The 26963-nt window shown below is 36.3% G+C and overlaps 1 pseudogene; it reads left to right on the forward strand.

Moving 5' to 3' along the window:
* The first annotated feature begins 800 nt into the window (after window positions 1-800).
* Window positions 801-26963, forward strand: LOC131812126 (14-3-3 protein zeta/delta-like; annotated as a pseudogene).

The following is a 26963-nucleotide window of genomic DNA, read 5'->3' on the forward strand; positions in this document are numbered from 1 at the left end:
GAACCACTATGAATTGTCTGTATTTTTTGTAGGTGCTTATGTTAATCTTAAACTGTGACTCTCACCAAGCTTTCACAGTTCCTGTCAAAGATTTTCCACAAACTGTGCCATGACTAAAATACAAACACTCAAATTTTTAAAAGGAGCACAAATTTGTGGTACAAAGAAATTTTTAAAAGGATAAACTCAGCCATTATTATTAGGTACAGTAATAAGATATGATAGGCCATATCTGGGCACATAGTTAAAAACCTATAGTAAGCTGTAAGCCCTCATAATGTACTCCATTTCAAATTTCATTTTTCTAAAAAGCTACAAAAGAAAAAAAAATTTTACCTTCTATATAATTGTGGGCTCAAAAGACATTGCTTGTTAGCTTGTAGTAATAAAATACTTTAAACATATTAAAATATTAAGCATTGTAGAAGTAATATGTGTTTTAATTATTATAGTCTATTCTCCAAAACATTCAACTGGAAATCTTAAATTCTGTTATGAAAAAGCCTGTGAATGCTCTAATTTTTCTAATGGATAAGTAAACATAATAAAGTATAAGCAGTAGTTTTTAGCGGAAAATGAATAAAGTTTATTCATAACTTCATTAATTCAACTAAATATATAATTACCCAGTTCATGCACTATACTCACTATTATATGTTCCATTTCCCAGGGAGATGAACTATAAGTCTACTAACTCAATAGTTCTGAATAGTATAGAACATACTAGTTCTTTTTACTTAAGTTTCCCTTTTAAATGGAATATTTCAACATATTATAAATATAGGGGTAAGTACGTGGATATGAATAAGTATATCTATGAAAAATTATCTTATAAGCAAATCCCAAATTCTTTAGCATTTAAATTGTTAGAGCTTTCTAAACTTCAGATCCACAACAGCAAAGGTTCATACCAGGTGAGGTTAGGACCAGCCCTAATAAGGATATGGAAAGTAAGAAGCAGAGTATCTTCTACCAAGGAGAATAGGCATTTAAATGCTGAGTTTTTAAATGTTCTTCTATAGTCTTAATATAAAATTGATCTTGCCCTTGGATCATTATATTTTTCTCAAACTTTTAGATACATTCTCCATCTAGTTCCAAACGATACAAAAATTGTCCTTCCATTTAGTCAAATTGATTTTTGTCTCTTCTGACCACAGTATTTTGAAGTACAATTGAGGGAGCAATGCTGCTTGAGGACTAGAAGATTGCTGAGTGGTAAAGTAAGTCTTTTTCAAAGTCAAGGAAATTTTAGCCATAAATAGGTTAAACTTCCATTCTTGATGATGCAGGCATCTGAACCAGCCAACTTTGATCCTGTAAATATAGAATATCACCAGTAATTATAAATTAAAGTGAGCATGTAGGCTGTATAATTTATAATATAATCTTGGAATTCAATCCCCATAGAGAAATATTTAGGGCACTTAACACCAGATACATGCACAACCATAACCCCTGGTACTGAGAACAGAGGAGTTTCTTAAGTTTTGTCCATGTTTTAAAAAATGAATGTCATCGCTCAAATATAACTGCCTTCTCTGAATTTTCTGTTCTGTTCCATTGATCTACGTGTCTGTTTTTGTACCAGTACCATACTGTTTTCATTACTACAGCTTTGTAATATAACTTGAACTCTGGAATTGCTCTTTTTGTTCTGTTCTTTCAAGACTGCTTTGTAGGGGCACCTGGGTGGCTCAGTAGGTTAAAGCCTCTGCCTTTGGCTCAGATCATGGTCCCAGGGTCCCGGGATCATGCCCTGCATCGGACTCTCTGCTCAGCGAGGAGCCTGCTTCCCCCTCTCTCTCTGCCTGCCTTTCTGTCTACTTGTGATCTCTGTCAAATAAATAAATAAATAAAGTCTTAAAAAAAAAAAAAGGCTGCTTTGTAGCAGCATTATTTACAATGGCCAAATTATGGAACAGCCAAATTGTCCACTTTCACATGAATGGATACAGAATATGTGGTGTAGAGGCACTTGGGTGGCTCAGTTGATTAAGCAGCTGACTACTAATTTCAGCTCAGGTCATGATCTCAGGGGCGTGGGATTGAGCCTCCCTGTTGGGCTCCATGCTCAGCAGTGAGTCTGCTGGAGATTCTCTCTCTCCCTCTCCATGTGCTGCTCCCCCTGGGTTGTGCTCTCTTTCTCTCTCTCTAAAATAAACAAATTAATTTTTAAAATGTGTATAGATACAATAGAATATTACTCAACCATCAAAAAGAATGAAATCCTACCATTTGGAGCAACATGGTTAGAGATAGAGAGTATTATGCTAAGTAAAATAATTCAGTCAGAGAAAGACAAACACTGTATGATTTCACTCATATGTGGAATTTTAGTAACAAAACAAATAAGCAAAGGAAAAAGAGAGAGAGGAAAACCAAGAAACAGACTTTTAACTATAGAGAACAAACTGATGGTGGAGGGATGGGTGAAATAGGGGATGGGGATTAGGAAGTGCACTTGTCAGGATGGGCATTAGGTGATGTATGGAAATGTCGAATTACTGTATTATACACTTGAACTAATATAACAATGGATGTTAACTAACTGAAATTAAAATAAAAATTAATTAATGTTTTAAAAGTAACTGCCTTCTCAAAATTGGGAACAATATTTTGGTGGCTAAATCTAGTTACTTCTTCTTGGAGTTACTTTCTTAGCCTCTGTGAAGGCTCTGGGACTGCTGATTACCCCTTCTTTCTGTAAACTCTCTTGGCTTCCAGGATGTTACTCTCTTCTGGTCCTTTCTCTTCTTTGAACAGTCTTTCTCACTTTCCTCTATTGCTATCTTTTTCTCAATAACCCTATTGAATTATATTTTATCTATTTTTCTGCTTTAGGCCTTCAGTAATAAATGCTGACAACTTTAAGTTACCGGTACACATTTTTTAGACTATACTACCTGAATATATTATAGGCACTTGTAATTCAATAGAACCCAAACTTGCCACATTATTCATCCTTCTCAACAGCCCTTCTTTCTGAGAATTGTTTAAAGACATTATCAAGCATCTAGTAGATTTCCTTTTCTCTTTTTCTAGTTCATTACCAAAATAATTTTATGTTGTATCTCTAATCCTCTGAGACTTGCAACCTGAGGGATTTTTCTAGAATACAAATCTAACTTTGTCACAGATCTGCTTAAAATATTTCAATTTTCCATCAAAATATAAAGACAATTTCTGAAATCTTTAGTATGGAATTCCAGACTTTTAATAATGAAGCTCTCCTTTTCCTTCTCTCGATTGTATCCATTCACTCATTTATTCACCGATTCACCAATTTGTTTATCTATGTCAAACTATTAGGCACCAAGATTATAAGATTAGAAATAATAAACACAGTACTTTCCCCCATAGATCTTTTAAAGTTACCCACTTCCACTGTACCCACATGGACCATTCTACCTCGAACAATGTCTTGATCTTTCAGGCATCGTGCCTTTGCCTCTGAAATTTTCCCTTACTTGATTGCCCTTGCATTCTCTGGCCATCTTATGGTGTTCCACTCATTCTTGGAGTAACTGAAATTGCAGCCTCTTTCTTCAAATTTTAAGTAATTTCTCCTACTTAAGTTGTAGTAGAATGTTCTCCAAACTGCCTGTTAATTATTTAATATTATACTGAAACTAATACGTAATATTGCATTGGCATATAGTAACTATGTACTATAGGGACAAAAGGAAGGTCTTTGGAGTTAGTAAAATTCACTCTCAAGTCCTGACTCTGTCATCTATTATCTGTGTGATTTATTCTAGGAAAATTACTTAAACTGTCTGTGTTCCTCTTTCTCGGTATATGAAAAAGTTTTAATGGGTCTAGTTATATATCTTAATCTAGATACCTAAATTTATGTCTCTATCTCTGCAAACCCATTTACTGCTGTCATATATCTTTGATCAATGTATTTTATTTAAGGGCAAAGATTCTGATATGTAGAGAATATAGAGAGAGGTGATTCAAGGTATCTTATAAAATACATACCAGTACCCATATATGATTATACCCATGTCCCTGTCCTCAACAGTGTCCATTTTTCTTCATTAAGGTGCAGACATTAATAAGATTAGTTGGGTTAAATAACCAGCAGTGTTTATAACTAAATAGAACGTATGCTTGTGTGGCATTTTAAGCAATACCTATAAGACATTAGGCAGGTCATTTAGCTATTCTGAACTTCAGTGTCCTAATTTATAGAATGAGAAAGTAGAGTTCTTTCCTGTTCTAAATTCTCATTCTGATATTTAATTCTATAATTTATAGGACTCTGGTTATATAAGTAGTACCATAATAACGATACCAGAAACTCTGATAGTGCTTCATTGATTTTAAAATTTTTATATGCTTTATCTATTTTACTCTAATGACTTTGTGAGATGAGTACATTGTTACTATTATCTTTTAAGATGAGAAAACCAATGATAATACCCAAATGATGCAGGCATATTAGATAGTTTTAACTAGCTTCTGTCTGTTTTCTTTCTGCTATGCTAGTAGTTTCCGACCAATGTGCTTAGGACCCTGTGGAGGTCTCAGGACTCTAACTTTTACATTTTATAATCCTTAGTAGGAGCAATCTTTGCAGTTGTGAGTATGGGAATTTTTTAACACTTTTTTAAAAAAATCATTTAAAAAAAATCTACCTATTCACCTATGTATCTACCCCTGACATTTGCTTTATAATTTTATGATAGGTGACACAAAGTAGTTTGAAAGAAAACAGACCAAGCATCCAGGAAATTCAAATTCCCATCTCTGCTCTTCCTCCTGTTTACATAGTCTGCCTTTTATCTACATCAAATTTTCCATGTGTGGAACACAAAAATAGCAGCCATTCCATGAATTCTCCATGATGATACATACATATATAAAGAAAATTAGAGCAAACCCAAAGTCCTATTTGGCCACTCATTTCAATCCTCTACTTTTTTTCAAGTCTTTTCTTAAGCTGCTTAAAGCAGTGAAGTTGCTAATTTATTATGTAAATTAAGGTTCTTACGTTTTTTGAAAGTGCGCAACCAGATAAGGAAATGGAGAGAAAAGTCATGGCTGGAAACAGAGCAGCCATGGATTTTCAAACTGCAGAATGTGATTATGCCGCCAGCACATCTGGTGGAAACATGGATGTCCTCATAAATAAGACATTTCTGAGCGGTTTTCCATTAGACCATAATTTCCTTGAGTAAGCATACTTTCATTTAATTTAATTCATCTTTATGTCTACAGTATTCCATTACAGGACACAGAGTGGGTATATAATTAATATATTTTGGAAAAGTAGAAAGAATATGGAATCCCAGTTCTGCTGTTTACATGGATGAAATTGGGCAAAATACTTAACTGTATCTGTTGTAACATGGTACTAATGATAGTTACTTCACAGGATTATTTTAAGTCTTAAATATGCATGGCATTTGTTTAATGCTCAGTAAATGTTAATTTCCCTTCCATCAATCCTGAATGATGTAAAGAATATTTGTTATTTTAGGTAGGATTTTTTTTTTTTTTTTGAGTAAAGACCCTAATCCATTAGTATGCATAGAACATCCTGGAAATAGCAAAAATGTTTGTGGTTATGATTCAAAATAATTTAAAAGGGTCTTGATATAGGAAAATAGTCTGAGGATGATACTACATGAATAAATGAAGTCATCCTGTTAAAGACTTCAAATGCCATACTCAATAATTTTAACCTTTCCTTCTAAGAAATGGGAAAGTATTATAGTGGACCAGTGCAAAACTTATATTTATGATTTAGAAACAGTCCATGAGCAAGAGTTTAAAGTTAGACTTTGAGGGTGCCTAGCCTCATAGAGGTCCAAGACAAGACATGATGAGGGTTCTGGATGGAGGCACTGGCATTGGGAATGGAATAGAGTAGATGGAGGAGAAGCCAATCTAGGGGCTATCTTGGTAGGACTTGACAAGAGATTAGATGTAAGGAATGCAAGAGCAGAAGGATATGAGGATAACTCCAATGTTTCTAATTTTAAAACTAGGTGAATGACTGCTGTTGATATTCACTATTTATATGACCATATAACTAGAGGAAGGTTTATTGGATAACAATGATAATAATTCATTGATAAAATGTAACTACCATTTATTAAGTACCTAAACTGTCACCTGCTTGATCTTATTTAACCTTCAGACTACTTCTTTGAGATGGATATTATTTTTTTCCATTTTACATGTAAGAAAAATGAGGCTCAGACATACGGATTGTACAAATTTACTGAACTGAGTGAGAATTTGAGTACATGTCTGATTCTAAAGAGAATATCTATAAATGATATGCTATATTATGTGTCATTTAAGATTTGGAAAAAGAGTTTAATGAGGAAAAAGCAAAATATTTGGCATTATTTAGCCCAGAGAAGTAAACGCATATTAAGCATGAAGCTTTTTTATATGAAAATTGGAAAATTGCTTTTGTTATAGAAGGCCAAAAAAATCAATATTTTGGAGCCAGACTGAAGTCAAAACAGATAAGTTATTAAAAAGAACTCATTAGGGGTGCCTGGGTGGCTCAGTGGGTTAAAGCCTCTGCCTTCGGCTCAGGTCATGATCTCAGAGTCCTGGGATCGAGCCCTCCATCGGGCTCTCTGCTCAGCAGGGAGACTGCTTTCTCCTCTCTCTCTGCCTGTCTCTCTGCCTACTTGTAATCTCTGTCAAATAAATAAATAAAATCTTTATTAAAAAAAAAAGAACTCATTAAGTCAAAGAAATATAAGACATTAAAATTGAAATGAGAATTTAAAAGGTTGAAAACACATCTTTACGGAATGGTGTATAAAAGTGTATAAAATATGTCCTGCTAGATTCACATTCTAAGAATAGTACTCCGGAAAATGTAAGAGGAAATGTATGGCTGTTTTTGTTTTGGAAATTGTTTAATGTCATACACATTTTGCCTAAAAGCATGCAAGAGGTTGTTGTCCTATTAGACAGGAAAGAAGCAGCTCTTATACCAATCAGTAAGTAAATTAAAAATTACAGCAGTAAATAGGCCAAAAAAGTTCCATGACCAAGCAAGGCACGAAAGAAAGAATACAAATGACCAATACACATACAGTAAACACCCTACCTATCGAAATCAAAGAAAGGAAAATTAAAACAATAATATAGCATTATTTATTAAATTTGCAAATATTATTTGTGATAATATTGTCATCTAGGGTAAGGGAAAATAGCTTTTGATGGAAATATTAATTAGAAATAATCACAACAATAATAATACTAAACATTTCTATGAGTTTCCTCTCTGGCAGGTACTCTAGTGATTATTTTGCCTATTTTATCTATTAAATTTTCATAGTCATCACATGGAGTAGTTCTAGGAATCCCATTGTACAAATAAGGAAACTCATCCACATGGAATCAGCCTATGGTCACATAATCAGACTGAATCCAGAGCCTGCATTCTACTTTCCCGAAAACTCCATTCTAACTGAAGGGTACCGACATAATTAGTGAAATGTGCAAACCCCTTACCTCAGCAATTCAAGAATTTCTCTCAAAGAAATGATTAAAGCTTTGATGAAAATTGATGTATGAGAGTAGACAGCATCCCATTTTATATAATAGTATGAAATCAGAAACAAGCCAGGGTCCAGCAATTGAGAATATTTAATAGCTATAAATCAATACTGTGGATGCAATCTGCATTATAATACTTAGAGGATTATTTAATTTCATGGGGGATGATTATATTATGCTTAATTAGTAAGGAAATTGCAGAATAGTCTATATAGCATAATTATAATCTCTATGAACACAAGCCTATATAAACACAAACACACACACACACACTTAAAATATTGGGGGTTTCTTCATAGAAATGTTAACATGTTCATCACTGAGTACTTAAGATATTGGTGAAATTTAACTGCATGTCTGGATGTTCTAATTTTTCCACAGTGACTATGTTAAAACAAACTATCTCTTTGTCACAGTCACAAGCTCCACACAGGTGACTCTTCATGATACATGAGAACTGAACAAATCCAATGAAACATGAAGGTCAAAAAAAGCATAACTCAGTCAACGGGATGAAAATCTGCACATTTTAACAAACATCTGGAATGTTACTCAAGGACAAAGAAGACTTCCTCTGAGTTGTACTGACAGGAGTAAACAATGCAAAAGCTACTGTCTTCATTTCCCACTAATGTTTCTGCTAATACATACTTTTAATGGTTCTGGGAGTCTGTCTAATCCCTGGATGTCCTAAATGATGGCACTCACACAGCTTCCTGTGGTAGATAGATTATTCTAAAAACTCATGGTTTTTATAGCCAGAGGACTCTTTTCTAAGAATCCATTCTAAAGGTTCTCCTTCAATTTCTTCCTGCTCTGTCTTCCTTGCATCTTAGTAATTATTGATTTTTTCTAACTTCTGCAGCCTGACTCATCCGGTAGGTATTTACGGCAGCAACCTGTAGTCTCAGGTATTTCCTCTGTCATAGAACTCTTTCATACCCTCATCAGCTTAGTGTGACTTCTCTGTATGTCCTCCAATTGGGTTCAAGTGTATGTGGTTTTCCATCATGCTTAAAGCTCCCATTCATGGGGAAGATAATTTAAAAAATCTTAAAAAAAAAAAAAAAGTTAATAGCTAGTCAGACTATGATTTACACACTAGTAACTTTTTGGCCCTGAGAAAATGTACCCAAAATATGAACATAACGAGTTAGCCTTCACTTTGTTTAATCCGCAGAAATATGAGCAATTTATTTTCCGTGGATGATTAGAATGCTCTACTGCAAAGTTTATTGACCTTTTAAGCTGACGTTCTGCCAGACAGTGTGACATTCTGCCCAAGCCTGTGATCCATGAGGTTTCCCCCATAGGTTGCTGTTAGAAGGAGGAGGAAGGATAATGTGGTGATGGCACCCAGGGATTGTTTTGTCTGTGTTTGCAAGACTGTGTGCAATCTGCCTTTTTAGGAAATACGGCACAGACTTTGGAACCAGACAAGCCTGCCATTAAAGCCACACCTGCCACCCAGCAGCCATTGACCACAGGTATGTTGGGTGAAGTCTGTTTCTTTGTTTGTAAGAGGAGGATACTAATATCTACCATATAGTATTTTCTGTGAATATTAATTAAAATAATAAAGTATTTTTTATTCAGAATTTCTTCCATGAAAATTTTTTGAATGAATTAAGGAAGTAATTAACTTTTGCACTTTATACTCTTCTCAATAGTATAATCATGGCCCTTAGACACAGATGCAGATCTTACTCAAAAGTGCTACAATGATACTCAGTTTCTTTCTACACTTTTCATGGCTTTAAATGTTCATTTCAATCCAAATGAATGTTATTTTTCAAAAAGAAATGATACTAACTTATTTCATTTGCTATTAGCATTGATCATGACAACTGCCATTCAACAAACCTTATTTAGAAAATGATCCCTTATAAACAAAAACAGAAGTATAACCAGCTATCCATCTTAATTAGTAGGCACATATACTATTTACAGACCTGCACCTAATACTCTCCCACTGCCCTTTTATGCAGATGCATGTTAGCTTTCTAAATGCTGTCATCAATAATGCCAAATTATATAAAATTATCCATCCTCAGAGTATTCCTTCACTTTTCCTAGACTTTCTTATTTTAGATCATAGCTGGCCATCTGGTGATATTTTGTATATTTTCTACAAGTTACAACCATGGACTTTGTGTCAGGTAGACCAGGGGTATCTATTTCTAGGGTTAGCATACATATGTGCCCATAGGTAAATCACTTATCCTGTCTAGATTTACATTCTCTGACCATATAAATAGCCTTCAAATGGTTATTCTAAGTATTTGTTTAGATAATGTTGATAAGTCATTTAGCACAAGTCTTGCCACATTCTAAGTACTCACTTTAACTCTTAATATCACTGAAATTTAATTTAAAAAGTGTAATGCAAGGTGATGAACACCACGGATGGTGGTCCTATTGTGAGTTCAGTGAATTGTATAAGACTGATGAATCACAGACCTGTACCCTTGAAACAAATAATACATTATATGTCAATAATAAATAAATAAATAAATAAAAGGTATAATGCATACCTCTAATTGGGGGGCTATGATACTAAAAGCTCAGGAAATCCTGCCATTTGTGCCAGACCTGAAAGACATTATATTAAGTGAAATGAGTCAATCATAGAAAGACACCTCCTCTATGATCACACTTCTTTGTGGAATCTAAAATAGTCAAACCAAAAGAAACAGTACAATTGTGGCTCCCCAGGGCTTGGGCAAGGTGTGAAGGTGAGGGAGATAATGATCAGAAGGTACAGGGTTTCAGTAATCAGGAGAACTATTATACAGCAGAGTGTTGCATTGTATTGTATACTTAAAAGTTGCTCTACTCATGGACTTCCCTTAACAACCCACCTTAGCAATGCCATCTAAAGTGCTAACCATAGGAGTCAGTGTTTTTGCCGATTCTATGGCATACTCAGCATTCTCAAGGACTCTCGTAGACTCCCACAGCATTATACTACCTCTTTGTCTTGTCTGCTGTTCCAGTTCCCAGGCTGGTAGCATTTCCTCTTCGATTTCCTCTCTATCTGCTGAGTTTCATTGCATAGTTGTTCGGGTTTTTTTTTTTTTTCTCTCTCTTCTTTTATTGAAAAGAAATTTTCTTCCCAAGGATCTCTGCAAGATTTTCATGAATGGCAGCAGTTCCCTCAGTTACGAGATAATATCATCCCAGGTTCTCTCTGCCTTTCTTACCAGATGTTTCTGACAAGTATCAACACATTCTCCTTGGTTGTACATTTAGTTTTCTCTATCTCAGCAAATAACCTTGACTCTATGTAACAAAAGAGACTGTAGACAGCTGATCCAGGAAACAAAACTTTTTACCCCAAGAATCTGGGATGGGCATTGAGGGGACTATATATGTATACTAATTAAAAATATATATATACACAATATATATATTATTCCCTGTCATATATACATCCATTCCTCTGTGGATGCTTTACACTATCTGGTGATTACTTTCTTCAGTTCTAGTGGATTCCATATCATTCCTCATGGAAGATCTAGTTCAGTTTCTCCTTCCTTTACAAGTCTTCAGTATCCTCAAGTCCTCTCTTGCTTACTGACTGATGGAGAATAAGACTATTTAATATGATAGTGTAATTTAATTTGCACAAATTCTGACATGTGATTCCATGTATTTTTCAGGACTTTCTTTAGCCTCAGAGGAAACATGTTTTCTTTCAATTTATGTCCTCACATGAATTAGTTCTCAGCCTTAGACTGAACAAAAAAGATGATTGAGAAAACAAATAGAGAATTAACAGGATGAAGATGAAGAAGCTATTTTAAAGGATGAGCAAAAGTTAGCCAGGTTGCCTTAGTTTTATTTTATTCTTTTTAAAGATTTATTTATTTATTTATTTGACAAACAGAGATCACAAGTAGTCAGGCAGGCAGAGAGAGAGGAGGAAGCAGGCTCCCCGCTGAGCAGAGAGCCTCATGCGGGGCTTGATCCCAAAACCCCAGGATCATGACCTGAGTTGAAGGCAGAGGCTTTAACCCACTGAGCCACCCAGGCACCCCTTGCCTTAGTTTTAGACCAACCAAAAGCAGAACCTGAGACTAAGGCTTAAATGCAGGTAGTCTGTTTGAGAATTTATCCTAAGAAGCACATATAAGAACAGGAGTAAAACAAAGAAGGTGGGAAAAACCAATATAAGCATATGTTATTGGGTTGGATACCAAGACGAGTGACTGGTGCTTGATTATGTGGAAATTTCTCAGGAACTTTTTACAATATTTTCAAAACCAACCACCTAGAGGGTGAAGGAGGAAACATTTATTTATATTTCCTATTGGTCAAGAATGGTATTTACCCAAAGAACAAAAAAATGCTAATTTAAAAGAATACATATATCCCTATGTGTACAGCTGCATTATTTACAATAGCCAAGATATGGAAGCAACCCAAGCATCCAATAATTCACGAGTGGATACAAAAGATGTAGTGTGTGTGTGTGTGTGTGATTATATAAATAATGGAATATTATTCAGCCCTAAAGAAGAATGAAATCTTGCCATTTGCAATGACATGGACGGAGCTAGAGAGCCTAATGCTAAGCACAGTGTATCAGTCAGAAAAACAAATATGTTTCAATCATATGTGGGATTTGAGATACAAGACAAATGAGAAAAAAAAAGAAAGAGAGACAAAACCAAGAAACAGACTCTTAAATATAGAGAACTGATGACTACCAGAGGGGAGGATGTGAGAACATGTATTAAACAGGTGATGGGGATTAATGAGTGCACTTGTCTTGATGAGAACTGGATGATATATGGAACTGTTGAATCACTCTATTTTACAACTCAAACTAACACTATATGTTAACTAACTGGAATTGAAATAAAAATTTTTAAAGTGGAAAAAAAAAAAAAGGCTCCCACATGCACTGACTTCTCCTGTACCCATTCATCCCATTCATGACTATGAGGCAAATTTCCACTAGCATCTCACATGACAACATCAGAGAAATCCATGGCAGGATATGAAACATACACATACAGGCCCACACTTGTGTCAAATTCCTTGAAGCCACCACAAAACTACTGACACACAGTGTCTCAAGTCATAAATGGGTGCTAGAGGGTTTGAAGAGACACATCAGAAATATGATTCACAGATCAAGGGAAGAAAGGTAGCACAGACATAATAAAAAACCATACAGTGCTATAAGCCAATAATTTTTTTTTTTTTTTAAAGCAATGCAGGAAGAATAGTCATCTAAAACCCAGTATGGTCAGACAAGAAACAGAGAAGTAGATGGGGCTTTCATGCCATGGTACAAGATTTGGAATTAATTCTATAACTAATGGGAAAGAAATTGATGATTTAAAGGGATATAAACATCACAAATGTTTCCATCTGTAATAAAGCAGTTGGCAAGAATTGGGATAAAAAACAATGTTGGAAAACAATAAATGGAATGACAGGAAGAAAAAAGTATTTGACAAGTTGGGATTTTTGCTTCAACAAATGATATGTCAAGTCAGTGGTTCTAAACTAGGAGCAATTTCACCTCACAAGGGACATTTAGCAGTAACTAGACATTCTTGTTTGTCACAAATGGGAGGACAGTACCATATGGGTAGAGTACAAGGAGGCTGCTGCATATTCAACACACAAAACAGCCTCCAATAACAAAGAATTATCCAGCCCCCTGAGTCAATGGTACCAAAGTGGAGAAAACATAGACTGGGTACTCTATTTTAGCTCAGCCAGAGGATGTTAAGTATGCATATACTTATACATATACATAGCTTGATGGCATTGAAGAAATAACAAAGTAATAAGGAATTATTAGAGCAAGATCCAGGGGCAGATGGAAGACCAAAGAGAGTAAGGTTTTTATTATGATAGTGTTGATGTAAATTTGGTGAGAACATATACCTTAACAATACTGAATTTTTCACCCCATGAACATAATACAACTCCAAATTATTAACACGTTTTGAAATCTGGTAGCAATTATTTGTTGTTTTCAGAGAGAAGTCTTTCATGTCTTTTTAAAAATATCTTCCTAAGTATTTTGGGCTTTATTCTGGTCTTATATTTTTTATTTCATCTTCCAATTGTTTGTTATTAACATGTAAATAATATTGACTTTTTGGGTTGATCTTACTAAATTTACTTATTAACTATAGAATTAAAAACCTTGTAAATTTAATTTTCTCCAGCAAATTTTTTTAATACTCTTATAACCAGATAACTGAAAGCACCCTGTCGCATCCTAAAATTACTCACAATGATTGTCCAGTTGTTTTCAGACATTTTTAGTGGCAAAAACCTTTATTCAAATGAAATTTTAACTGGGAGTCCAAACAAATACAACAAATAAATCAGAGTTTCTCTGGCTGAAGTTTGTGTGAGAGGAGGGAAGGAAAACCTGGAGTGCTTAGCCCAGCAACTTCCAATGTGGGAATTTGTCAGAGCCCCCAGAGCTCCAGGGAACATAGCTAGGCAACCAGAGCAGGTTCTGGGGCCCTTGCATATAGAATAAGAATTCAAACTCTAGGAAATAGTCAAATTTCTATATTGAGTGAAAACTTTTTACTGAAAGACAATGTAACAAACAGAAAGAGAAGCATAATTGCATATGGGACTATTTTAAAAATGTAAGAAAACGCTTATAAGCAAAGTGAGGTAACTTTGGGCATAAGCAAAACTCAGAATGGGAATCAGAGATAGTCTGTTATCCCTGGAAAATCCAAATGTCAAATTAAAAGTATGGAAAAGCAAAGAAAATAAGAAGGGAACACACACACACACACACACACACACACACACACACCTTCACTAGAGAGACAAAATAGCAGAAGCTTTTGAGTCCAATGGTAAAAATTTGAATCCTTGCTCAACTTGATTATTACTGTGTGACCTTGGCCAACCTCCTTCAACTCTCCAACCCTGAACTCTCCAACCCTGAAGTGCTATAAAATTAGCACTTCTGAAGTTATGGAAGTAAAGTACTTCCCATCAATAAGAGCTTAATTATGGGTTTCTTAAAAAGTCTCCACCCCCACCCACCCAGTTAAGCACCCTTCTCTATGAGGCTAGCTCTCCCAAAATTGTGCATGCATAAACTAAACAGTAACAGTGACCTTGTGCACATTTGATTCTTAGAAATTATAGCATAATAGCAAAAGCATTCATGCCATATTAAAAAATCAATTCCAGGTAAATTAAAAACCTAAATGTGAAAGGCAAAACCATAAAGCTTTTAGAATATGGAAGAATATATTATCTTTGGTATCTTAAAACACAAAAAGCAGTAGCCATGAAGAAAAAGATTAATAAGGTCAACTACATTAAACTTATGATCATAATTTTGTCTTCTTCAAAAGATACCATTTTTAAAAAGCAAAGAACCATGGAATGGAAAAAGGTATCTGCAACACATAGCTGACAAAGGGATTTTTATCCAGATTATTTATGATAAAAAAGAAAACTCTAAAAAATCAGACAACCAGAGAGTAAAACAGGTAAAAGACTTAAAAGAACACTTCATAAAAGAGGAAATCAAATTACTAATAGACATACACTAAAGGCACTAAACTTCTGAAGTCAGGAAAATGCAAAATAATATTTTACTTCATACTAATACATATTAACAAGCATATAGAGCTACTAGATTTCTACACGGCTGGAAGGACTATAAATTGGTACCTCTTTGATAAAGCTCTTTGTTTACCTCTTTGGTAAACAATATATCATAATCTAGAAAGGTGGAAGAGGTAGTCCCTTTAATTCAGAAATTTCACCCCTGTGTATAGTCTACAGAGATAAACGTGCTTATTTGCAACAGGTACAAGAATGTTGAAAGCACAGTTGTTCCTAATTGTCAAACATTGGAAGCAATCCAAATGCACACAACTTTAGAATGGAAAACAAACTGTGGATACATAAATAAAGCAGACCATGAGCACAGCCACATTAGTGTCTTTAAAAAACATCATTTTGAACAAAAGAGAGCAAGTAACAAAAGTTTATAGACACTGTGTTACCATTAAATTCTAAAAAAAAGAAAAAATGAAACTATGTTTAAAAAATGTGATGAAACCCAACACCCAGCCCTTCACACCAAGAGAAACTCCTCACTTCACCAGACTTCAGCTGAACTCACAAGTGGGGGTCTTTACAGGTTAGGAGCTGGAGCTCCCTGGGCAGACAGCCTCCTTGCTTCCATCCAGTCCCACACCTGCGTGCACACACACACATTCGCACACATGTGTGCACAGTTAAAACACACTCATAGTACTCTTACCTCCACAGTCATGATACACGCGCACCCCTAAGTGTGAAGAACAGGCATGCTCAGCTGCCCTCTGGTCCTGCAGGCGTCCACTCGTATGTAATACGTGTAATACTCATATGTAATATGGTCGGCCACTGCCAGCATTGCACATACACCCCCCCCACCACCACCACCAACCTGCACTGGCAGGGAATTTTTCAAACTTGTTCACCATTAAAAAAAAAAAAAAAAAAAAAAAAAAAAAGTATACATGAGTAGGAAACTTATAAAGGAGCTCCAGCAAATCATTTCAAATGAGTTAGGAGAGTAGCTGCTTCTGGGTGGAAATGAGGGAATCTGTGATTTGTGAGACTTACCCGTCAGGATCCCAAACAACTGTAACAGAGGAGAAATGAGGGGCCCCCGGGGTGGGCTCAGGCGTTAAGCGTCTGTCTTCGGCTCATGAACCAAGGATGCTGGGATCGAGCCCCGCACTGGGCTCCTTGCTTGGAGGGAAGCCTGCTTCTCCCTCTCAACTCCCCCTGCTTGTGTTCCCTGCCTCGCCGTGTCTCTGTCAGATAAATAAATAAAATCTTTAAAAAAAAAAAAAGGGGGGGGATTATAAACCTGTAAGTACAATTCTGAAAAACCCCTTACGGCTGAGGGAGGTACACACGGAAGCACCAACGTGGGAGGGGTGTCCTTCCTCCAGACTGGGGTTCACGCCTTGTTAAGCAAGGGTGGCAGCGGTAGCCCACAGCACGGCGAAGGTCACGGCTTTATCGAGGCGGAAGTGATTCACAGTCACGGGGACGCCGGAACCATCCCTCTGGGGTCCAGACGGGTCAAGGTGCTGTGGTAGACACAGAGGGAGCTGCGACGTCACCCGGTTGGGAATCCTGTGTCGGCCACGTGGCCCAGGCCTAGAGGCCACACGGGCCAAAGACTGCACGCCCCGGAAGGGAAACCCCTTCCTCTTTCAAAGTCCCTCTAGCTCCCTCTACCGATGACGCTTAATATCACACGGGCACCAAAGGCGGCGGGGGTCGGGGGTGGGGTGGAGGGGATGCTTAAAGCTCTGTTGTTGCGGAAGAGATTTGGGGGTGGGGGGTTTCAAGGCGAGAAGCAATCAGCTGATAACTGGCACAGAGGAGAGAGAGGGCCTTCTGTGATGCCCGTAATGTTCTAATACTTCACGGCTGTGATCATTACACAGGTGTTCTCATTACAGCTATTGTTAAACTAAGTATTATGTATGTTTCTGTATGTTATATTTCATAATAAGATGTTGATTTTAAAAATAAAATAAGCATATATATGATTAACATTTAGCTGACTTAAATTGTATTACATCTCCTGCTGTTAACTAACCACAAATTCTTTGTTAAGCTACCTAAGTATTCCTCATCTTGACTTCATTGTCCTTAGAATGGGGGTGGTAATACCTGTCCAGTGGTATGAAGCAATTCATATTTTCTAACAAAAGGAAAAGGGAAAAAACAAGGTAATATGTACGAAAGTGTTTTGAAGGTCATGTGAACATGTATAGTCAGAAGTAAGAATTATTAATTCGTCAATAATTTTGAAAACTCCAGTTTTTGCAAAGAAAAGTATATTACTCAGCGTTCTCTAGAAAAACAGAACCCATGAGATATATATGTAAAATAAGTGATTGACTCACATGATTATGGAGACTGGGGATTCCCACAGTCTTCTTCAAGCTAGATACCCATGAAAGCCAGTGGGGTAATTCTAGTCCAAGTCTGAAGGCCTGAGAACCAGTAGAACCAATGGTGTTAAGTCCCAGTTCAAGGGCAGGAAAAGATCAATGTGTCCCCTCAACAGTCAGGCAAAAAGAATTCTCCCTTCCTCCACCTCTCTGTTCTCTTCATTGCCTCAACAGATTAGATGATGCCCATTTACATTGGTGAGGACAATCTACTTCACTCTGTTCACAAATTCAAGTGCTAATCACTTTCAAAAATACCATCGCAGACACATCTAGAAATATTTATCCAAATATCTGAGCACCTCATAAAATTAACCATCATAAGAAACACATACTCATTTTAACAGTGATATCACTACCAAAAAGGCCAAAAACTAAAAAGTATAATGCTGGTCTTCTCCTGGAGAATAAAGAGCATGTTTACAATTACTTACACAAAAAGTAAAATGTTTCTTCTCTTATTGTTGGAAAAACATGTTTTCCAAGCTGAAAGTGACCTAGAAATTATCTAGTCCAATCCTTCGTTTGTAAATATGAAAATATTGATGCCCCAAATGCTTGTGTTTTCAGTTGATGAATTCCAGAGCTGGAATTAGAATCCAATCTCCTAACATACAATTTATGTTCATCCCAGAATATTACACTGAGGATCTTAACAAATCCCCTAAAGTTGCAGAAAATCTGTGAGTATGAAAAGAAGCAGCAGCTATGGTCTACTTCCTTCTCTACTCGTTAGATTTCTCCCCTTTTGAGTAGATGTGATGCTGATATTTATTACCTATCAGTAGCCTCTACCCGAATGCGGGGAAGATGAACTTGCCATAATGGAATTAAAAATGAAAAGTGCGGGGCGCCTGGGTGGCTCAGTGGTTAAGCCGCTGCCTTCGGCTCAGGTCATGATCTCAGGGTCCTGGGATCGAGTCCCGCATCGGGCTCACTGCTCAGCAGGGAGTCTGCTTCCTCCTCTCTCTCTCTCTGCCTGCCTCTCTGCCTACTTGTGATTTCTCTCTGTCAAATAAATAAATAAAATCTTTAAAAAAAAAAAAAAAAAAAAAAAAATGAAAAGTGCGATAAGATGTAATGGAATGCAATAGAATCTCTGCTCGGTGCCCAAAGAAACATAAAGTCACTGTTTGGGGGCCTCAGCCAGCTGGGCTGTGCTCAGGTGGGCACACGTGAGATCAGGGCTGTATCGAGTGAACATGCTGTCATGTCAGTCTCTGAAATCCCACACATCTACGAGTTGATGTGAAGACTGATATGACAACACGATGTTATTGTGATACCTAATCTTGGTTAAAATCCACTTCAAGGAAGAAAGTTGAAGCAAAGTTTGGCTCTGCCTTCTAATGACTTAGATATTTGAACTATAAGTTAGGAATCAATTCTACCCCAAAGTTCATTAATAGGTTACAAAGCACACTCACAGACAATAATCACTACAGTCTCCTTGCAGAGTGGGTGAAGGCTATTTGAGGAACTGGGGCAGAGAAGTGCTCCTCGCCTAAAATCAGAAAACCTGAGTCTTTGTGAAGTTTTGACCTGTGTAAGAGTTGAAACAGCTCTGACATCCTCCATTACCTGTGGAATGTAAAATACAGCCATTCTGCAGCTGGATGACAGTGATAAAGTGCAGACTAATGGTTTTCACCCTCTGCACAGACCCTGATGTTCCTGGCCTTTTCAAAACAGGGAGGCTAATGTCTAACAAGTCATGTAAAAGTCATAGTGAATGAACCCTAAAGTAAATGCAACATAACATCCCTTTGCATTTCGGTTTTCCTTGAAATATCATCACTTTAAGTTCAGAGTCGAAGCCAAAAGGCAACGATTCTGGGTGAGTTTTGAAATGTGTGTTAACTTAACCAGAAAACAATCCAGCAAAAAAGAAGGTTGAATCACTTGCCGTCACTTGACAGTTTTAGCACTCGCTTTTCGCTTTGGCAATCAAGGTACTGGAATTGGATTCAAGACACTTTCCCTGAAATTAGGATTCAATCATTTTTAGTCAAAAGCTAAAATGGCAATTTATGAAAATATAAATTAGTTTCATCATAGAAAATACTGGAAATGGAGGCTTTTTGAATACCTACCATATAGAGATGTTTTTGCATATATTATATGCAAAATGACTACATATAACCTGCTGAGTAGATATCTTCTATTTTTTCTCATTTTACTGACATAACAACTCAAGTTCAGAAACGTGAAAGAATTGTTCAAAATCATGAATTCAGTAGGTGGCAGATTATAATAAAACTGCAGCCTTGTTCATAGTTTTTTTATTTGTTTTCAATATATGACACACCATTAAACCCTGTTAATCTCTACATTTAGAGCAGAACAAACTGCATCGTATATATGTTTGGTTGGTTAGTTTAACCTGTATGCATGTCCTTCTGTAATAGAAATCTGGGTTTCTATCACACTTCTAAGACGGGGGCAGAGGGGGTTTGGTATGGAGCCAGGATATCACAGAGGAGATATGAGAGAAGAGTGATTGAAAAATGGTAGACAAGATTAGTGAACCAGAATTTAGGTGATCTGGCTTCTGACGCACATTGCTGTAAGAGAATAAAATTAAGAGAAAAAGATTAGGACTTGAGAAAGAAAATAAAATGGTTCCTCAGCTCTGACCTAATCAGCTGAAGGGTTTTATAGTTGTGATTTGTGTCTCTCCACTTCCGCCTTTTAGAGATGTCTTAAATATTTAAAGACTTTGTGCATTCTCCTTTAAACAGAAACTTCCGTAGAGAAATGGCTATAGCTTTTTCCTTTTTCCTATATCCTTCCATAATTGTGAGTTTCCAACTTTATTGAGATAAGATTGACAAATAAAAATCATACATATTGAAGGTGAACAATGTGACATGTTAATATATGTGTACATTGAGAAATAATTACCACAATCAAGCTTATTAACATATTCATCACCCTGCTTAGTTACCTCTATGTGTGTGTGTGTGTGTGTGTGTGTGTGGTAAGAACACTTAAAGATCTAGAAAGAGAAGATCTAAAAAGATCTAAGAAGAAGGATAAACCTTGAGGCTTCTACTCCTGACTGGCAATGAGATTCAACTAATTAAACAAAGAAGTAGAAGTGAAAACAAGACCTCAGAAGGTAATTGGTGTAATCTACACTTATGTACCAGCAGTGACCAACTCGTGATCAAATAGAGATCATACAGATTCAGAATGTAGCCTCCAATTTAATTTCAGGATGAGAGCTTTATGTATGTATGTATGTATGTATGTATTGAGAGAAATGCAAGCAGGAGCACTAGGGGCAGAGGGAGACTGTGAGAGAGAATCTTAAGCAGGCTTAGCACAGAGCCCAAGGAGGGGCTTGACCTTACCACCCTGAGATCATGACCTGAGCCAAAATCAAGAGTTAGACACTTAACACACTGAACCACTAAGTCACCCCAGGATAAGAGCTTTCTAGAAAGCTACCTTTATCTTGCTACTTCTCTGAGATATAAAGCAAAATTATCTTCTCATTGGAATGATTTTTTACGATAAATAGGCAGTCTAATTTGTATAAATATACCCTGTTCCCTTGGGATTCAGTAAAGTAAAATAGGATGAATGTGTTTTGTTACCTGTTAAATAACACACTTTGCTTGATGTTAGTCATATTTTATTTTATTTTATTTTACTATTTGATGTTTTAAAATAACCATTTATCATCTTTTTAAAGATACATATTTTTTAAACTTGTTACTAAAGGTCAAAAAGTTAAACGTCACTAACTATATTTTTTTTCCATAAATTGGTTCTCATACCAAAAAAAAAAAATGTTAACTAAGTTGATAAATGACTTAGTGGGTCATTTAGAAGGGTAGGACAATCCAAATCTGGCTAATAAATTATTCCAGTTTAGTGATGATAATAATTAACATTTCCTGGAAAGTTCCTACATCTTCGTAACATTTTTATAATGTTTCCTAACTTTTGGTCAATGCTATTCTTCTTTAGAATTATAAATACTGGTATGGAGGAAAAGCTTCTTGTTCTATCATGATACAAAATATATATATTCCAAGGTGGTTTTGTTTCACAGAGGAATGTTTGCATTGTTATTTTTAGTTAGTTTAGTTTACTTTTGTTTGTTTCCAACTGAAGAGAAGGAAAATATATAGATGTTGTTCAAAAAAAGCACAGGAAGGGAAAAAAACCCAGAGAGATGGTAAGAAGAGCCTGTCAGTGGAGGGATGAGATGTCAGTGGAGGGATGAGATGAGATCACCAGCCACAGACACAGCCTAGCAGATTTTCTTGGGCTTTGACAGGAATAGACAGAGTATTAGTGAAAAGGATCAGTTACACTCAGGGTTGTTGATACCTCTTCAAGAGATAAAAATCAACTTGTTCTTTCTTTCCTCAGTTAATCATTTTCAGTTTGATGTATAGGTTTCCCAACACAAGTCCACTGAGAACCTGTTTCTACAGGTTATTTTCTAGGGTGAGAAGAATTTTGAATCCATCCCTCTCAGGTAGAAAATTCGTCTTCCAAAGCACAGGACAAAACTATATCACAAAATGTCATGATAGAAACACTTAATTGGAAAAAAATTATCTCTCAATAGACTCTTTATAATTCTCCTATTGTTAAGTCCTTACTCTGTGGTAAGTGCCTTGTTTTTATTATTTCATTTAATATTGTAAACATACTAAAACATTTAAAATATGTACTGTTATTATCATTATCTTCGAATTATAGAAGAGGAAGCCAATATATAGAAAATTTAGGTTACTTGTTCAACACGAAATAGCTACTAAGTGTAACTTTTTTTTTATCTTTTGTTAAGATCTTCAGTGTCATATTCTGAGATGAACATAAATTGTATGTTAGGAGATTAGATTCCAATTCCAGCTCTGGAATTCATTAACTGAAAACATGAACATTTGAGGCATCAATACTTTCATATTTACAAACGAAGGATTGGATTAGATAATTTCTAGGTCACTTTCAGTTTGGAAAACGTGGGTTTCAGACAATAAGAGAAGAAACATTTTGCTTTTTGTGTAAATAATTGTAAACATGCTCTTGATTCTCAATGAGAAGACCAGCATTAGACTAATTTTAGTTCTTGGCCCTTTTGGTAGTAATATCACTGTTAAAATGAGTATGTGTTTCTTGTGATGGTTTATTTTATGTGTCAATTTGGCTGGATTTTGAGGTGCTCAGATATTTGGATAAACATTTCTAGATGTCTGTGATGGTATTTCTGGAAGTGATTAGCACTTGAATTTGTGAACACAGTGAAATAGATTGTCCTCACCAATGTAGATGGGCATCATCTAATCTGTTGAGGGAATGAAGAGAACAGAGAGATAGAACGTGAACCCCAGCCTACCTGATTCCTACAATTACACCCTTTCTACTACTGCTCAAGCAATGGATTTCAGTACAAGAAAATAGTCTGGACAATATCTGACAGTTAGTTCATGTATTAGAGCCGTAGTACAGGTATCTTTATTAATCAGTTCTATCAAAGAAATTATAGTGATTACTATGTGTCATTCTTAGGAAATGATGTCTATATAATTGTATAAAGTTCAGTCATTTTCAGAGAAGCAAGTGATTTTTTTTTTTAAGATTCTATTTTTAAGCAATCTCTACAGAAATATCTGTTCCTTCCCTGCATGTCTCTTCCTCCATCCCTGAGTCTGCCTTAGACCGTTATGGAAGGAGCACCTGGGTGGCTCAGTGGGTTAAAGTCTCTGCCTTTGGCTCAGGTCATGATCCCAGGGTCCTGGGATCGAGTCCTACATTGGGCTCTCTGCTCAGCAGGCAGCCTGTCTCCTCCTCTCTCCCTGCCTGCCTCTCTGCCTACTTGTGATCTCTGTCTGTCAAATAAATAAATAAAATCTTAAAAAAACAAAGTAAAGATCCCCAGGGTACTAGAATCAGACATTACCCATATCTGCAAACATCCCACGGACATCCTGAAAATTTCAGATTATCTGTTATTTTCTCAGTATGTATTAACAATAAATAGCAGATGAAGAATCATGTAAATCTCTATTTCTGATCAACTTTCAAATATCAGGGAAATAATAAATATGTGTCTTTATTGAAAATATTGCAAACATATACCGGTATTAAGACATGCCAATTAATCTTTATTTAGATTTTTCTAAGTGGCCTAGATAAATAGCATGGGCAGACATGTTACTTTTGAAATTTTAAATGATTTTAAAGGGCTCAGACTTAAATAGTGCATCATCCAACTGTTCCACCTGTGGCCTTCTATTGTGTATTATCTAAATTTATGTGACTGGATTGTATGTTCAATGTAATAGATTTGTGGATACACCACCAAAAGGAAAACCCTATTTTTTTAAATTTTTGTCAATTGTATTGAGGTATAATTTATAGGAAATAAAGCATATCCATTCCAAACATACAATTCAATGAATTTTGACAAATATCTGGTCTTGGGTAACTACCTCCACAATCTAGAAATGGAACACAAACACAATCCTGAGAAGTTCTTAGAGCTCCTCCGCAAGTTAGTATATTGCCCTCACCTCCAGCCCGGGATCCTACTTCTCTGCTTCTCTCATTGTAGCTTAGGACTGTCATGTAAATGGAATCATACAGTATGTACTTTTTTCACCCCAATTTTTTAAAGAGACAATCACACTGATGCGGAGATCAGTGGTTTCAGATTTCACACACCCACTCCCACCCTCGTTGCAATGTATAAGGTATAGAAGGTTCCCACACTGGGTGCAATCAGACGTTCTAAAAGTTCTGTCAGTTTTGCTTTACATTGCCCTGACAATGAGGTCAGTCATCTTCTAATGTATTTGCTAGCCATTTGTACGTGTTCTGTTGTGAAATGCTTTTTCATGTGCTTTGCCCCTTGTTTTCTCTTAGTTGCTGATGCTTTACACACTAATTTTACAAGAGTTTGTTAACTCGTCTTGATAAAATTTCCTTTTGACTCTGTTTGTTGCTGATGACGTTTTCCCAGTTGTAACTCGTGTTTTCACTTAGGATTATTTTTTGACGAACTAAGTTTTTAAATTTTTATATTGTCAAATATTGTTAACGTTTTTGTGCCTGAAAATATGTTCACCAATATGTTCTACTGAGACATTCACAGGTTTTTTAAATATTAAAATCCTTAATCTATCTGATGATGATTTTATTTTTCTGGGTAACCAATCATCCAGTTTCATTTACTGAATTCTCTCACCTTTCCTTACTGTTGAGAGAGGCCACCTCTGATGTACCTAAATTCCAGTGGATGCCTGAGTCTAGTTCTTAGCTCTCTGTTCCATCCCATCGGCCAATTTTCTACCCCTGTGCCAGTTACATACTGTCTTTATTATTATGACTTATAAAAAGTCCCATAATTAATATGCCCAAGCATATGATAAATTATTTATTTTCAAAATCAAATATGAAGCAACAGTCAAAATGAATGAATTTTAGCTAAATATAATAATAAGTAAGAACATTAACAATATATTATACTATAGGAGGAAGAGCCCTAAATTATTACATGTAGCATCATATACTTTTTAATAAAGTTAAAAACTGAAAAATATGCCTTTTTATTGGAAAATAAGACAATTAAAAGAAATTTACAAAAAGAAAATGTGTAAGACTGCTCTTCTTCAGGCTTATATTAGAAAATCTGCAAATACAATTCACCACATTATGGTATTAAAAGAGAAAAACAACATGACTCTTTCAAATAGGTTTAGGAAAAACATTAGATAAAATTCAAACTAAATTCCTAATTTAAAAAAACAACTCTTGGACTCCTGGGTGGCTCAGTGGGTTGGGCCTCTGCCTTCTGCTAGGGTCATGATCCCGGGGTCCTGGGATCAAGTTCCTCATCGGGCTCTATGCTCAGCAGAGAGCCTGCTTCCTCCTCTCTCTCCGCCTGCCTCTCTGCCTACTTGTGATTTCTTTCTCTCTCTGTCAAATAAATAAATAAATAATCTTTTAAAATAAAAAATAACTCTTAGTAATTCAGAAATAGATGAGGACACCATTAATCTGATAAAATATCTTTTGAAAACGAAAAGGCAGAAATTCCTGAGACCTATCGTCTTCTACCAACGACTTCAGACACAAAAAGGGAAAGTTAAGCTGGAACAGAAGCAAAACTGATCAAGCAGGCTAAACAATATGAAGACATGGCAGTCTGCATCCTGTCCGTAACCAAATAAGGAGCTGAATTATCTCCAATGAGGAAAGCATCTTTTTCTCAGTTACTTGTGAAAAATGTTGTAAAAAGCCATAGGTCTGGATGGAACTAGAGCGTATCATGCTTAGCGAAATAAGTCAAGCAGAGAAAGACAACTATCATATGATCTCCCTGATATGAGGAAGTGGTGGTACAACATGGAGGCTTAAGTGGGTAGAAGAAGAATAAATGAAACAAGATGGGATTGGGAGGGAGACAAACCATAAGTGACTCTTAATCTCACAAAACAAACTGAGGGTTGCCGGGGGGAGGGGGTTTGGGAGAAGGGGGTGGGATTATGGACATTGGGGAGGGTATGTGATTTGGTGAGTGCTGTGAAGTGTGTAAACCTGGTGATTCACAGACCTGTACCCCTGGGGATAAAAATATATGTTTATAAAAAATAAAAAATTAAAGTCTAAAAAAAAAAAAGCCATAGGTCATTTTAAAGAGTTATCTCAAGTACCAAGCTAAAGATAGGAGATGCTAAAGTGGGGGGGGGGAGGATTATTCATGATTACAGAGAGAAAACTGTGACAAAGCTTAGAGTACATCTACAATGATATACTATCACTTCTGGAGAAGTTCTTGATCACGCTGCTCCACAAGCAGAGAGCAAAATCTTCTATTTGTAAGTGAAAGATGAGTCTTACTGTTACGTGTCTGGGTTGCTTCTGGTGCTGAGAGGAAAGGGATTGTGGATCAGTCACCACAAGCATACCATCAAGTTGTGGGTTTTTTTTTTTTTTCTGTTTTTTTTTTTAGATTTTATTTATTTATTTGTCAGAGAGAGAGAGAGAGCGCACAAGGAGGCAGAGCGGCAGGCAGAGGCAGAGAGAGAAGCAGGCTCCCCACTGAGCAAGGAGCCCGATGCGGGACTCGATCCCAGGACTCTGGGATCATGACCTGAGCTGAAGGCAGTGGCTTAACCAACTGAACCACCCAGGCGTCCCCATACCAACAAGTTTGAAGTCAGCAGAAACGAAGAGCCAATGGACACATCCTATCAGATTGGGTCTCATCCTCAACTTTTCTGTACTCTACTATGAGGTCTGAACTCCTCTGAGCAAGCCTGCCGTCTTGCATAGACAGCTTTTGAGGGGACCATTGCTGAACTTGATACACTGAGTGAAGAGACATACAAGGACAGCAGGCTAATAATGCAGCAACTGAGAGGCAACTTGACCTTGGAGCAAAGAAACAAAGCTGAAGGAGGGAAAATTCACTAG

The sequence above is a fragment of the Mustela lutreola genome, chromosome 12 (genome assembly GCF_030435805.1).
Source record: "Mustela lutreola isolate mMusLut2 chromosome 12, mMusLut2.pri, whole genome shotgun sequence".
In the NCBI taxonomy this organism is placed as follows: Eukaryota; Metazoa; Chordata; class Mammalia; order Carnivora; family Mustelidae; genus Mustela; species Mustela lutreola.